We start from the raw sequence: 15,013 nt of genomic DNA, 5'->3' as shown, positions 1-15,013 counted from the left end.
AATAAGATGCAAAAGAATGAATATCACCTACTTGGTATGTTGATGTTGTGCCTTCAACATGACATGATGGAGTGTGTATAAGGTTGAACATAGAACAAGATGTCTCTTTAACATGAGATGATGTTGTGGCTCAAATATTGGAGGATGGTGTACCTTCAGAATTCAATTGTCTAGCTGAGCATAAGAGTCACAACTGTTCTCTTTGTCTTTCCAATTCTAAATATATTTTTCTTTCTCTTGTTTATTCCAAAGATAAATTGTCATTAGTGGCTTGTAATTTTATCCCTTTTATTTTCCATTTCTCTCTCCTCTTCCATTGTTTGAATTTTTGGTTTCTTCCTTGGCATGATGGTGAATTCTACATGACAAATAGCTGAAACATATAAATTACAATGATTTCTAATCATCAAATCATTCAAACATAAAAATTACAATAATTTCTATGAACAATATATTAAAACTTGTCGAATAAGAACAAAAAAGATCTCTATAATCATATTGAACATTTAAAATATTAGGCACTAACCTCAAATATGTTGGAATGTTGATAGACAATTGAAATAGTCAAGGTAAATGATTGATTTTGGTGTTTTTTTGACTTCCAACACCATGGAAAGTGTGTTTATGTCATAGAAGAAGCACTAAATAGAGAATGTGGGCCCAACTCAATAGAAAAACTCCTTATTAACATTTTGTGTGTTTTCATATAGTGTGCTTGTACTATATGAATGCAAATTTCTCTCCTATCTTATCTAGCTCTCACACTCTCTCTCCACCTTATCCCTTGTCCCTATTCCTAGATTGTACCCTCTCCCTCTTCCTATCCCAAACCTCTCTCTATCCCTCTCCCTATTCCTATCCCATACATTTACAACTCATTAGAATAGGTCTTAGAACTAATTATGACACATTAAGACCCCTCTAAGCAAGTCAAACTTTCTAGGAAAATATGTTATAGTAGAATAGGTCAAAATGGGTCATAGGGTACCCTATGAACCCTTTCAACTCATTTCATGACAATGTATGAAATCCTAGGGCTCATATAACTATTAGGGACATGTGTTGTCATGAAATGGGTCAAAAAGGGTCATAGGGTATCCTATGACCCCTTTTGAATGATTGGAATATATATATAATATGTTTTTAGGGGTCCTAGGACCCCTAGAGACATATGTTATTATAGAATTAGTCAAAAGGGGTCACAGGGTACCCTATGATCTCTTTTTACCCATTTCATGACAACATATGAACTTTTAAGGTCCTACAACTGCTAGGTATATATGTTGTTGTAGAATAGGTCGAAATGGGTCATAGGATACCCTATGATCCCTTTTGACCAATTTCATGACAACATATGAACTCCTAGGAGTCCTACGATCCCTAGGGACATATGTTATCATAGAATGAGTCAAAATGGGTCATAGGGTACCCTATGACCCATTTTGATCCATTGCATGACAATATATGAACTTCTAGGGGTCCTATAGTCCCTAGGCACATATGTTATCATAGAATGGGTCAAAAGTGGTCATAGTGTACCCTATGGCCCTTTTTGACCCATTTCATGATAATATATGAACTCCTAGGGGTCCTAAGATTGCTATAAACAGATGTTATTGTATAATGGGTCAAAATGGGTCATAGGGTATCCTATGAACCTTTTCGACTGATTAGAATATATGTAATATGTCCTTAGAGATCCTAATTCCCCTAGGGACATATGTTATCATGGAATGAGTTGAAAAGGTTCATAGGGTACCCTATGATCCCTTTCAACCCATTTCATGACAACATATGAACTCATAGGGGTCCTACAATCGCTACAGACATATATTATTGTATAATGGGTTGAAATGGGCCACATAATATCCTATGACCCCTTTCGACCGATCAAGATATATATAATATGTCCTTAGTGGTCCTAGGTCCCCTAGGGACATATGATATCATAGAATGGGTTGAAAGGGGTCATGGGGTACCCTATAACCCCTTTCAACCCATTTCATAACAACATATGAATGCCTAGGGGTCCTACGACCACTGTGAACATATTCTATTATATAATGGGTTTAAATGGGTCATAGGGTATCGTATGACCCCTTTTGACTAATTAAAATATAATAATATGTTATCATAGAATGGGTCAAAATGAGTCATAAGGTACCTTATGACCCCTTTCGACCCATTTCATGACAACATATGAACTCCTAGGGGTTCTACAATCCCTAGGGACATATGTTATCATAGAATGGGTCGAAAGGGGTCATAGGATTTTGACCCATTTCATGATAATATATGAACTCATATGGGTCCTTTGACCACTAGGGACATATGTTATCGTATAATGGGTCAAAATGAGTCATAGGGTATCCTATGACCCCTTTTGACTAATTATAATATACATAATATGTCCTTAGGGGTCCCCTATGAATATATGTTATCATAGAAAGGGTCGAAAGGGGTCATAGGGTATCCTATGACCCCTTTCGACCCATTCTATAACAACATATGAACTCTTACGATCCCTACGACCCCTAGGGACATATGTTATCATAGAAGGGGTTAAAATGGGTGATAGGGTACCTTATGACCCCTTTTGATCCTATCATGACAAGATATGAACTCCCACGGGTCTTACGACTTGTAGGGACATATGTTATCATGAAATGGGTTGAAAGAGATCATTGGGTACCCTATGATCCCGTTTGACTATTTAGAATATATAGAATATGTCCCTAGGCATCCTAGGACCCGTAGGGACATATGTTATCATAGAGTGAATCATAAGGGGTAATAATTGGTATGATGATCCATTACGATCTATTAAGATTGCTTAACATGCATTAAGATCAATTATAACTTATTAATACCCCTTAGAACAACTCAATGAACTTATGATGTACACTAAGGGGTTACAATATGTCTTAATAAGTCCTAATTTTATCTAAGTGGTACTATGACACCATATGGTCCATTAGGACCCCTTACAACCCATTAAAACATATAAGAATCAATTTCAACCCCTTAGAAAACATAAACCATCAAAAGAGACACTATTTTAATAGTGTGATCGCTCTATAGTGTGTACGTGCTACACAATCCTCTATATTTCAATAGTGTGATCACTTTATAGTGTGATTGTGCTATTGAGCAATCACACTTTTAAAATGCATTAGAATTCACCAAACCTAAGGCTTGGATTTTCCTTGGAGATCTAGGGCAAAGGTTTGGTGGTTTCAAACATGCTTGAGACATGTTAATTAGCAAGCATACCAAAAATGTTTTATTTTTTTTCGATGCACCCATCAGGTTTTTTCGTGATTGAGTATTGATAAAATCAGGTAACTTGATATTGCATATCTCTTTCTTAGCTATTTAACCATTTGATTTATTTTGAATTTAGACTTTTTTAAGCCTTTCAACTGTGATTTCTTTAGAGTGTATGTCTATTTTCTCTATAAAACCAACATATAGTATTTGGGGGTTAGATTTTAGGTCGTTGATCACATTTTGCAACAAGTTAGTTTTCTAAAAACTAGAGTCCATTCTACACAATTTAAAAATAATAATTTATTTTTTATTATTTTTTATTGATTTCTAGGGTGTGCACAGAGAGATTTCACGTCTTTCAAAAGTGCCCACTTAAAAAATTTGTTAAAAAAATTACACAAAAAATATGGGATAAACTACATGGTATTAGATAACTTCACAACAGAGTAATTAAAGAGTTTCAAAAAGAATTTTAGGGGGGGCACACTTGTCACTTTGTTATATTTTTACTAAAAATTCATACCACTTTTGGTGGCCCCCTTTTTTGAAGAGCTTAAACTCCACCAATGTCTTTAAAAATTTATAGTAGTTTAGAAACTAGATTCAGAGGACAGTGACTCTTTTTTGTTGTAATTTATAATTTTGAGTGTGACTATCCTCAAATGCTCATCGAAGTGAAGAAATTGCTGATTTCAGAGAAAAAAAGGATGGCATCTTAGACCCCCCATTTGGTACCACAACTTGGTGCATATACCCTATTAGATTTTTGAATTCTCAATAGAAGATTTGACTCAATTTTTAAATAAAAATATGGTTTAAATTTAAATTTTTTTATAAAAATGACATAATGATAATGTTGAAGTAGTTTATCAAGAGTCACAAATCCAACACACACCAAACTCATTAGAAACACAAGGCATCAAGTTTGAAATGAGTATTAAACATGGTACAAGTTTGAAACCTTATTATAATAGGCATAATATTTTACACAACATCCCAATGATGCAAACAACATCAAAATCTATTCCAAATATCTAAAAACCACTTCCATACAATTTAGGGTTACCAAAAAATAATAGAGATCAAGAAAAAAGAGGTGAGTCATACCCAACAACATAGACCAAATCTGACAATAATTTAAATTCTCACATGCAATTTTATGACCCCTTCAAATATCCCACAGAAACTCCAAAAACCAATTCAAATCCATTCAAACACCAATTTAAGGTCTAGGGAACCCCACTCAAAGGATGTATTGCTTCAAATAAACAATAAATAGATCCCAAATTCACATGACATAGCTCTAAGTGCTCATGTATGTGGTACTATGTACCAATAAATTTGTGTGGTAAAAAATAGCGTAGAAAATTCTCAAATAATGGGTTACTTGTTATATAAGAATTAAAAACCATGCTACCTCAAATGATTTTGAGGCCCCTTTAACAATATTTCCCATGTTAGTGGAACAACTTGCTCCTAGATGAGGTTACCCTTAAACAATGAATAAGTCTCATTGGAAGATCACTTTTAAACAACCTATGAATTTGTGTGGTAAAAAATACCTTAGAAAATTCTCAAAGAATAGATCACTTTGTTATATAAGAATTAATAAGCATGCTACCTCAAATGATTTTGAACTCCCTTTAACAACAACTCCCACATTAGTGGTAGAACTTGCTCCTAGATGATGGTACATATAACCAATGAGAAAATTTCATTGGATCATTTTTAAACACATCAAAATATTTTTGAAGAGCAATGCTAAACACACATAAAATCATGTTCATTAAAATACTTCAATAATCTTTAGTTTGAATCCCTAAAAAATGAAAATCTTTTGAAGAAAGTTATGGTGGTTCTTGAATTACATCAGTAAAGCAAGAAAAGAATTGTATTATGCATTTATCACTATCAATTCTATGAGAGTTTTTTCATCTTCAAAAGATCAAGGAAGAAAACATAGGGTCTATCTAATAGCATAATAACATGTATGGTCTTCATAGAATCCCCAACCCTCTTTTATATATTTAAAGAGGAAAAGACCAATGTAAAAATATAAAATAATTAATTCACATAAAAAAGGTTTTACAAATTACAAACAACTTAAACATTATAAACTTAAGTGGGTATTTTTTAAATACCCACTTCAAAATCTAAATCTATCAACTCATAACTAAAGCAATGGGATGATGGCATATACCATGTCAAAGGCTTATTAAAAATAGACACGCCCTCCAAAAAGTTTGAAGGACACTTAGGAGATCATAAGTGGTTCTAAAAATGTTGCCACGAGCCATAAAATGAACTGAGCTTAAAATTTCAAATAGATGTTGTGAAATACAAATATTGTATGTTCAAATTACACATCTAGAAGCTTATAGGAAAAATATAAAAACTAGCTTAAACCTCAAAAAGTGGAATTTCTAAAAAATCCAAGTGTTACAATTCTCCCTCCACATAATTTCTTCCCTTCAAACAATTTTCAATCTCAATCAACCAATCAACCCTAAATCATCAATAAGATTTTTAGATACCCCAAGCCAACTTAAGTGGTTTGTAACTAATGCTTGATGTTCTTTATTGTAATACATCCACAATGAAAATATCATTTGCTCCTCTAGCCAACATAGCGATAATTATTTGCAAATAATCGACAAGCTCCTAAAAAATTGAATTTTCATTACTATGCTTTATTTGCATTTGTTTGGTCAGTTTACATAAAGTTGGAGTCACCCTCACAAATCACATGTAGATTTCAAAGTAGTAAATCATGAAGCCCTCGTTAAATTCAATGAAAATAGTAATAACAATAAGAAAGTTTATTACACTCCAAAACTTCGAATTCATAAATAAAATAGAGGAAAACATTGTGATTTTTAACTAAATTTAAAGAAAATAAATATATTTATTAATCACTCAAGCTCCAAGAACCATTCATACTCCTTATGAAAAAAATTAATTTCAATTAAGCACTCTAGTCTAAACGTTTTCACACCTAACAATGAAAATATCTTCCTAAAATTATGATGCTTCTAGTTTAGCCATTTATATACTTCTTACAACATAGAAAATCTTAGTCTCAAAGAAAACACCATAATAAGCTTACTATTTTGTAATATTAATAAATAAAACATTATAGAAATGTGAAGGACCCTTATAATCTAACAATGCAAAATTGTATGTTCATTAAGCATGCATGATTTTTGAGAGTTTGGAAACAATATTATTTTTTCAAAATTTCTTAATTAGAAGATGAGGTGTTAAAGAATGGGTTTTTAGAAAACTCAAGAAATAAATTTGAAATATAAATTATATGTTTAAAAGGTTAAAAAATAAGAGAAGTCAACAAGTAAGATCCATCTACACCAAAATTGTTGGCTGAACTTCTACTAGAGCTTCTATTTGTTGAAGCAAGTGGTATGATTCACAAACTTGAATTACTAGCTTGAATACCATCCAAAAAGGTTAAAACTAAAAACTAAATATACAAAATCATTTAAATAGTACCATATTCTTCTCTAAACTTAATATTGATGAAAAATTAAATTTAAAAAGAATTCTTGTCAACTAAGTTAGAAGCTACTAACTATGAAACAAAAGTGCATTGGATAAACTAAAACCACAAGAGATTGCCAAGTTAAAAACATAAGATATGCATAGAAAATGAAAAGTAAAGACAAGTTATGTCTATAATTTGATAGAAATACATGATAAACTCAATCAAATAGAAATTTGTCCTCTCACATATTATAAATGATATTCAACTTTCTAAAATCAAACTCAAACCAATATTATTTATTTAACATTAATTTTATTTTTTAAAATAATAATTCATATGTTAATTTAATTTAGTTTTCATTTCTATAATTAAGCCGATACGCTTCACTCCTTTGAAAAGTTTGGTGGGTTTGTTTGAATTTTTCGACTGTCTTACACCACAAAAAATGAACAAGAAAGGTGGAAAATATAGGATAGAATTTTCTTCAAATGTAATAATTGGTGAAAATAGCCAAGCAAGCATGAATAAATGATTCTAAATTCATATTTAGTGCTTTCTCTATCTTGCCATGGGCTCAAGGTTCCAAATACATACATTCTTGTCGCCCAAGATTTGTAGAACATTTTGTTGCATTGGATTGCAAATGAAGGAAAATGAGAGAGAATTAATGGGTTGCAGGCCATGTGATCTTGTGGATCTAGCAGGGAGGGACTAATATTAGCATAGAAATCATTTAGATATTAAACCTAGCAATTCTTTTTGGCAATTTTATAAATTGAACATTCATATGGAATGAAACAATGATTTCTATGTATGTGAAAGACCAGTCTCTTCTTCGGGACATCTTGGTCTATTATACAAGCTTTCCTGTGGGAAGAAATAATGGCATAGGTCTGCAAGAAAGTTGTTTTCTATTTTCTTCATGTATCATACCAATTTAAACTAATAAACTGTATAGTGGACAACCTTCTCCTGTATTGGAAATTTTGTCCAGTTAATTCCACTTTCACCTTGCAGTATGGACACAATTACAAGGTAACATAATAAAAAGTAATACTATAGTTGATAGTGAGAGATTTGAATTCTATAAGATAAAATGATAAATAATAGTAGTATTCAAATATTTTGGAGTGTGAAAAGAAGATCGCCATCTTTAGAGGCCCTCTGAGAATGCACGTTTGTCAATAATTCTATATTCAACCATGTGAAAAAAAAAAATGGACAGCAGATTAGGGTAACAATGCCATATATGAGGATTAAATATTAGTTTCATTCAAAATTCAATAAGTATAAAGTAATTTGGATTATGCTTGACATAAAGATCGCAAAGATCCTAACTTAATAGCAAAAAAAAACCGAGAGAAACAAGATTAGATGGGATCTGCTATGATGCTTCATATGACACTCAATAAAGGATTGTTTTCAACTGTAATGATATCTTTTAAATTCAGGGTCAAATATTAAGAAGTTGAAACCGTGTTATATTCTTACTAAACATATTGTTATATTAGAATCTAACATTAAAGAAAAAATATTTCTTAATTTAGAATATTTTTAAAATATTTTACTTTAACATTTTTTTATTTTAAAAATTAGATTAATCTAATATTATATTTATAACACATGAAATATTACAAATCACATATATATATAATGCTATAGTTCATGTTTAAGTCTATTAACTAAATGATCAACCTTTAATTTTTCAAAATATTCTTTAAATATCAATATAGAAAATAAAAAAGACATACATGATAAAAAAATCTCAATGAAAAAATTCTTTTCTCTACTTCCATCTATACTCCACATAATAGTTGGTGGGTGGTTGTGAAGGGAAAAGAGACCTTTATATATGTTTGACATACATGAATGAAAGCTTTTGTGGTTACAAAGAAGCCAACATAGGGACAAGGAAATACAAGGAAGGAAAGTAGCTATTTTTAGTTATACTAAGACATTATAAGCTATTCTTTTGAGCAATTTAAAATTATTTGGTAAAAATATAATTTTTAGTTTTGAGGGATGTATTTTTAAAATATTTTAATTTGATGATGATATTTAGGGATGTTATCATGCATTATGATTCCAAATGTTAATTTAAAATTACATATTTACATAGTTGAATTGATAAGCAATAGTTTATTCATAATATTATGTTGATTAAAAAAGTTACAAACATAAATATAATTAAACTCAAAATAGAATTTTCAATTGTAGTTTCAAAATTTCCTTTCACATTAATGTCTAAGTGAAGAAATTGTTTTAAAAATAATAAATTATTTTCCTATAAAAACTAATTGTCTTTACTTAAATGTAAATTGCATCTTTAGACTTTTTGTATAGCAATAAATTATTCATTGAATTGAATTTAACCTTTAATTTTGACCACTATTTTTTAATGTGATTTAATGTGAGTATTTTGTAACAATAAAAAATGTGTAGTTTACACTTTCATCATTTTTCTACAACACCTTATGTGGGTGTATGTGTTCAAGTTTTAAATTATATATTATCTCATTTTACCCAAACATACTATATGGACACTAAAAATAGAACTAAATTCATCCTTTCATATTTGTCATTCCTCCAAGATTAATTATTCTTTTAGGTTCAAAATTGAACTCAGATTTGAACAAATTCAATTTTATATTGTGGGTTTGATACATTGTATTTTATATTTCAAATTTAAGAATTTTCTCTAGCCAACTCTCTCCTAGTAGTCATTTAATGCCTTTGTGATATTCCATTAGTGTTGGTTGTTATGCATGAAAGATGAATAGCTGGGAATAATAGTGGAGGAGGTTGAGGTAGAGTTCATAGTTTCAACTAGGGATAACTTCTATGAGGATAGGCTCACAAATGTGGTAGACAAAAGCATTATAGAATCATTTTCTAACATTTATACAACCAAGAGCCTACAAAAGCCTTGGTATGATGGTATTTTGAAGTTATTAAACACACCATGTTTCCATAGTTTATTGATAGTGGTCCTAAAATTTTGGTAGAAAACTAGTACATCAAAATAGGAACTCAATAAGAGTGAGATGAGTTCATCTTAGTTTACATTTGAAGAGAAGTATGGTTCAATGTCTTTAAGTTTGAAGACTAAGTGAAGTGTCAATGTTTTTTTATTTCTTAGCTGTAGGAAACCATGATTATAGAGGAAATTTTTTGGCCCAACTGAGTCCCATTCTTAGAAGCCTCGACCACTGCTAGAATTGTAGGAGATCATTCGCTTTGATAAGAAGTTTTGCAACTGGTACATACGCTCTCTCTCACTTTGTGCCCCCCCCTCTACCTGTAATTACTAAGTATCTTTGCAAATCTAATTATATCTTTATATGTATATTGGATTGTTTGTTTACATCTTTATACATGTTTTAAAAAGATTTTCTTAGGATAGATATTGAAGATATTAAGAATAAAATAATATTTTTGAAAGCAGATAAAAATTTATATTTGTTAAAGATCTAAATAGTTTTGACACAACAAATACATTCTAGAATATATAGAAAGAAATATGGAGTTAGTATAAGACTATGTTTTAAAGCTATATAGACATCATTAAAAGTATTCACTTATAAAAAAATAAAAAGTCATCATACAATTCGATACAATATCATGCAAAGTCGACTTAGTTTTAACCTGTTTAAAAAATTCAATTTCACCTATAAAATGTGTATTTAGAACATGTAGTTCTAACTCATGCAAATAGTGTTGGTTGTTCTCTCCATGTAATTGAGAGACATTGTAGTCCAACATATAAACTATATATCATAGTAAATTTTCCATATATATATATATATATATATATATATATAGATGGAAAATTTACTATGATACATATATATATACATATATATATATATATATACATATATATATATATATATATACATATATATGTATATATATATGTATATATATATGTATATATATATATATGTATATGTATATGTATATGTATATGTATATATATATGTATATGTATATGTATATGTATATGTATATATATATATATATATATATATATAAATATATAAATATATATGTATGTATATATATAAATATATATATATATATATGTATATATATATATAGTATATATACTATATATATGTATATATATATATAGTATATATACTATATATATGTATATAAATATAAATATATAAATATATATATATATATATATATATATATATATATATTTATATATTTATATTTATATACATATATATAGTATATATATATATATATATATATATATATAGTATATATATATATATTTATATATTTATATTTATATACATATATATAGTATATATATATATATATATATATATATATATATATATATATATTTATATATTTTTATTTATATACATATATATGTATGTATGTGTGTGTGTGTGTATATATATATATGTATGTATGTATGTATGTATGTATGTACATGTACATATGTACATGTATGTATATATTTACATATGTACATGTATATATATATATATAATTAAAATTTGAATTTACTTCTACATAATTTGGAACTAGGTAGTTTAATGAATTGTATGATATAATAATTTCTAGGACTTCAAATACATTTTATATATTTATGATTGGGTTGGTTGTTTCAATTTTTTGGGGGCCCAATCCATAGGCATGTTAATAATCAAAAGGTATATTTGAAATTTGAGTAAATATGGTGACTGTAATTTAAATATTTATGACATATTGTTTGAATTTGTTAAGAGTAGTAGTAAAAGAGCATCAATTAAAAGTAAAGATCTAGGTCTTTTAGATAAAGATGATTTTCTTCTTCTTTAAATTAATTCATACAATGGAGAGAGATATTAATTGTTTAATTGATAAGTTTCTAGAGCTTATGTATGAAGACTAGAACACCATACTTAAATGTCTTAGGGTTTATTTAATAGCTCAATGATTAGATGAATGGAGAGTTTTACAAATATAAAGTGAAATCTAAAGTCATTTTAAGAGTTATTTTATTTGAGTGGTATTTATAATTTAAGCATTATATTTTATTTTGAGTATTTATAAATTAATAGAATTCTTAAATTATGATAGCATTATGTTTAAATGATATTCTTTTTGTTTGAATAGTTTTGTGTTATATGTTTTTACTATTTATAAATGAAATGTATTGGTGAAGAATGTTAACTATTGATAATAGTTTGAACTTATACATAGTTAATTTCAATAAAATCTTATCAAAATAAATTATACAAAGAAAATTAGAACTAATATGTTAAAAACTATTTTGACCAAATACTCTACAAACAATAAAAATGAAATACAATACAAAAATAAATATGCACATGTAATACTACTATAACTAAATATTTTAGTTAACACAATTATATTAAAAATGATTATATAAGCTATGTTTGATGTGTTTAGTGAACCTTTCAGATTGCTAAGGATGCTAATTCACATCTTTGTAGACACTTAATTTTGTTCTCCAATTTATAATACACAAATTGAGATCACTAATGTAGAAATAAAAGAATATGATCCACATTGATATCACATATAAAGTATGAAATGCACAATATTTTTTTACGCCAATGCATAAAATCTACTAATAATTAGTTTGTTTACTTGATATGTTAATTTTTTGAGTTAGATTGCTTTAATTCTCCATTCTCAAAGAAGACTCAAATCATTTCCTTCATATAAAGATGAGTTTGTGTGTTCTAAGATCACAAAAAGTTGATAACAATCGAATAGAAATTTACATTACATTGTTTTCCAATATGAGAAAACCTTGCCATGAATATAGCAAAGAAATTCCTTCAAATCACAATCGACATATTTATTTCAAGATCAGAAAGTGTTGTTAACAATCAAACAGAAATTGCACACAACAATCAAGCGACAAATAATATGACTAGTTAGAGCATTTTGGTAGACTGGCCAAATTCATCTCTTTGAACATTTGGTGGATGAATATTTTGTTAGTATAATTATGATTCAAAATATTTTTTATTGTTATTATATGTATATGGATGTAGATAGAGTTTGTGAGTTGGAGAGAACTTGTGGATATTGAAATAGAGTGGAGTGGAGAGATTTATCACACTGAAGTAAAATAAATTGTTATCATATACCTTACATCTATAATGAATAAAGAGGACACATCATGTTGCTACTCATCCAAGTTGCCACACCACTAAAGATTACTATGGAGGTCATTGACAAAGAAATAATAACCTGGAAAAAAGAGATACATGGACAAAGAAAGAAGGGAATAATAGGGAGAGATTGTAGAGAGATGGATGGGAATCAAATAAAAAAGTAGGAGATAGTTGTCAAGGGTAAAATAGAGAGGCTCTAGATGGTCATTGTATTATAATCTGTGTTACTTTCAACAAATACTCAAAAATTCAAAATAATCCGTGTACAATTATATGTAAAATAATGAATTCTTGCCTAAATTTAATGACATTCAAAACAAAATGTAATTTTCCTGCAAGTATAGAACGATAAAGATGAAATTAGTCCATCAAATGTTTTAATGTATAACAATAAATATCATGAGAAAATCTACATCATCACTACAAAGATATATATATATATATATATCTCACTATCGACATAATTCTTGCACCCTTCAAAAGTGCAAGTGCTAGTATTATGAAATCTCATCATCAAATTATACACAATAGTACTCTAACTAATAATTTTTGAATAATTTTCTTTAACCAATCAATTTTCAAACTTATGCATATGAACATAAAGAGTTAGAAAGACACAAAATCTTATGATTTGCACTTGAAAAATAATAGTGGCATTCACATATTACAGAATCATACTATTGAAATAAAGCACTTATCCCTATAAACAATTCCTCACAACAGTAAGTCACAGAAATGTCACTTGTATTGCTTCAAATTATTCTTCCACAAGAGCTAATTGACAGCATGCTTCTGAGTCCAAGCCCTTGCAGTTGCCTCATATTTGGACCTGTCAGCCATGTACAAATGAGCAATTCCTTGTTCAAGAGGGTCATCTGGATTTGGATCAGTGAGCAGAGAGCAAATTGAAAGCAACAGTTTGGAGATGGTCAAAGCAGGGCTCCAGCGAGACTTCAAGATGTCAAGGCAGATCTTCCCATCTCTATTTATGTTTGGATGGAACACCTTTGTCCTAAATCTAACAGTTGGAGGGCGGAATGTATAATCACAAGGGAAGTGGATTGTGAGGAAGAATACGCCTCCAGAATAAGGGCTCTGAGGAGGACCCATTATAGTGCCTTCCCACTTGAACATGTCATCTGCTACAGGCCCTGCGCTACAATAGCTGGGAGGATCCTTCTGGAGGTCCTTCAACTCCTTCGCAATACGCTTAAGAGCCATTGATTCCAAGACCCTCTTGCTTGGGACAACTAAAGAAGAGTTGTAGAGATATAGGATGGGATTAGCAGGTGAGATGAAGTTGGAACGATTCAGATTCAAACCCACTTTTCTTTTTTTAAGTTTTTTGATTGATTGGTGTTAAACTCGATCTTTTAATACCCACTATTTTAGCAAGGATGGGAAGGGTTTGGCACGGCATGCGTGGAGCTTCCATGTGGACCATCGCCTTGCTGCCACCTTGCATTATAGGCTATTTTAATCTTAAATATAACCATTGATTTTTTGAATAATGGGAATATTAGTAATGGATATGTTAAAAGAGGTATGCGAGGTCAATTAGGAGGTGGGTGTGTGTGGGGGTGGGTGTGCGTGTGTGAGAGAGAGAGAGAGTGTTTTTTGGTAGGATATTTAGCAAATGATGTTGTCTATGAAATTAATTCATAATGAATAAGCTAAACTTTCAATTAGTTATATTTTCGATATCGATGTATGGGGGAGGTGATTATAAGATATAGATGGAGAGGAGGATGAATATGTAGGTGGAAGGACTGTAAGAGAACAGGCAAAGATAAATGGGGAGAGTGGAGAGGGTGATAGATAGACATTGAAGAGATACATACATGAAGGAGAAATAGGAAGAGAAATAGAGATCGAGTTAGAAAGGTAAAGATTTAGACGAGTGGAGAGTGGGAGAGACACAAGGACAGAGAGATGGAAGATGAAATATAAGAGATAGAGATATGTTGCAAATAAATAAATCTGGAGTAGAAGATAGATCGATTGATAAAGAGAGATGTCTAGAGATATTAAGGGAAGAGAAAGATAATCTAAGTAGAGATGAAGATATAGGGAAAGATGAATAAGA

The 15,013-nt window shown here is 29.7% G+C and overlaps 1 pseudogene; it reads right to left on the bottom strand.

Annotated features, from left to right (window-relative positions):
• Positions 1-13,701: 13,701 nt before the first annotated feature.
• Positions 13,702-14,148, bottom strand: LOC149565533 (ubiquitin-conjugating enzyme E2 8 pseudogene; annotated as a pseudogene).
• Positions 14,149-15,013: the final 865 nt, after the last annotated feature.

The sequence above is a fragment of the Cupressus sempervirens genome, chromosome 3 (assembly GCF_028749045.1).
Source record: "Cupressus sempervirens isolate cs-2001-9-10 chromosome 3, ASM2874904v1, whole genome shotgun sequence".
Lineage (NCBI taxonomy): Eukaryota > Viridiplantae > Streptophyta > Pinopsida > Cupressales > Cupressaceae > Cupressus > Cupressus sempervirens.
Note: the sequence above shows the minus strand (reverse complement) of the source record. Positions and strands in the feature narration are given on the sequence as shown.